Consider the following 2,500-nt stretch of genomic DNA (forward strand, 5'->3'; position numbering starts at 1 on the left):
TGAGGTGAAGCAACCTTTGGGTGGCTGCTTCAGAGGGATGAGCAAAAGGGTTCCAAACAAAGATGTCTTGTAGGTGGAAGGGTCTCCCCTCTGGTCTCTCCCCAGGGGTTTACACCTACCCACGCGTTTGCCGTGCGTGGCAGCCTTGTGCGTGTGGAGACGGGAGTCCTGGAGGTTGAGCGATGTCGTGAATGAGTACGCCCCGCAGCTAGCAACACGCCTCTTTGGTCCTCTATTCCAGCAAGACAGGCCTGATTCTGGCCCGGTCACGGTCAATCGGCTGGTCCCCCTCGGGAGGCTAGGGTCAAGCAGTCATACCACCATTGGCACTCACAATCGTCCGTGAGCGCCGTCACAATGGCTATTTGCTGCGTATATCCTCTCATCGCTTCTGTTGCTGTTAGACACTGGTTCTAAAGCTCGGCTTCAACTTGTTGGACTCCGTAGTGGGTGGGGGCGTGAGAGGATGAAGCACTTACCATTACATGGAGAATTCTATCAAACACCCCCCATGGACAGAACCCAAAGTTGACGAACCTTGCGAGGCCCAGACAGTCACCACGAAGCCATATGTGCCTTCTGGTGGCAAAAGAAAAGCTCACGCACAGGATGACACTGTCACGCCTGCTGCCAAGGTGGACAAGACCGAAGCCAAAGGGTCTCTCCACTGAATCGTCAAACAAATTGACTCTCGGGCTGGCCCCTCTAGGTCAACAGCTAAGCCAGGGAGGCCCCCGTGTTCTCAGACGGCCTCCCCAACTGAGAGGGGAGAACTGGCTGAACCAACCGTATCAGCTGCTGCCCCCACAAACAAGCCCGAAAGCCGAAAGGGCGGGTCGAAGCGTACGAGGCCGGAGACCGAGTTGCAACGGAAAATCCGGCTGTCGATCCGGGTCGCCCTAGATCAGGGCATGATCATAATGCCCAAAGATCAAGCTACCCTGAATTTCCCGAGAAAAGGAGAACCAAGATGGCGCTACTTGGCTTCTCAGTCTCGTACGATGAGGAGCTGATCGCATCACACCCACAGGTAGTGGAGGCTTCCCAAATGTCGAAGGGGAAGACTCCAACCAGGCAATCCTGATGACCATGAAAGGTGCCCCAACCACTACCCTTGATCTGGGTAACATCGATTCAACAGATAAATTGGAGACAGTCCAAAATGAAGCTGTCAGGATCATTCTGGGTGCCCCGAGGTGGACGAAGGTCCTCAACCTCCTGATGGAGGCAAACCTTCTCCCCCTGGACTCATGAATCGATCTAATGGCAACACAATTCCTGTCAAAGGTCATCCAGGCTCCTAGGAACACAAGCCTAAGACAAAAATTAGTCAGACGCCTCAAACAAGCCAACGAGCTCTTTGCTAACAACTCCTGGCCGTCTCACACAGCCAGGGTGTTAATACGCCATCAGCTCAAAGAACAGCTTCTTGCTAAGGGCATGGACTCCCCCCACCCCGACTTGGCCGAAGCCCCGCCGTGGGCACAGAGCTTGATAGAGTTCAATATAATGAGCCTGTCAATGAAAAAGAGCCTATACCCCATATCTAGCCTAAAGGCAGAAGCCCAGAGGGTCATTGCAGCCATCACTCCTCCGGGTAGTAGAACATACTACACGGATGGATCGGTCGACCCCTTGAGCCACACTGCAGGCGCCGGCTTTGCAGCAAGGGATGCCATGCAATCCATGAGGGTAACAGACAACGCCTCCTTGCTACAGGCAGAGGCAGTTGCAATCATGGGAGCCCTGGCCCACACGTCCCTGAGGGAAGGACACATGGTCATACACACAGACTCCAGGGTAGCCATTGACTGTCTTCAGCACAGCTCACCCACAGACATCTACCTACTGGCCACGATTCTTACATGGCACAGAGAATTCTTGTTCAGGGTAGAAGAATTATCATCAACTGGGTCCCAAGCCACATCAGAGGGAATGAGCTTGCTGACAGACTACCCGTCGCTGGCAAGAGTATGCCCCCAAATCCCATGACGATAAAACCAAGCCAAAAATAACTTAAAGAGAAGAGTGCCTTGGTCGGCCGTCCCTTCCTCCGGCAGCTTTACAGAGAGGAAACGAGAACCTCCTCCTCGGCCAGCTGGTACTCAGATGCCACAGCCTATGACCCACTGGCACTCTCTGAAATAATCAACAGAGGTACCGAAGTCACTCTTCACAGAATGCGCCTAGGTTACCACTGTGCATGGCAGATTATTACAACAATAGAATGTGAAGAGAGGTGCTGCATGCATTGCGGCGAACCGAACGCCACACTAGTTCACTACTTAGAGAATTGTGACCATACATAATTCCTGAGACAGGGACCGCCTACAACAGCCGCTGTGCTGGTAAAGACGTTATGCGATATGCTTACACCATGGCGGCAGGAGCGCCTGCTGGCAATCCTACCGCCACAGTAAGCACCGAGTGTCAGACAATCAAATGAGACAGCCGTAAAAAAGCTGACACAGGCCGGGCCATATTTAGAAGGCCTGGGCGA

This window comes from Penaeus chinensis, chromosome 40, assembly GCF_019202785.1.
Source record: "Penaeus chinensis breed Huanghai No. 1 chromosome 40, ASM1920278v2, whole genome shotgun sequence".
Classification (NCBI taxonomy): Eukaryota; Metazoa; Arthropoda; class Malacostraca; order Decapoda; family Penaeidae; genus Penaeus; species Penaeus chinensis.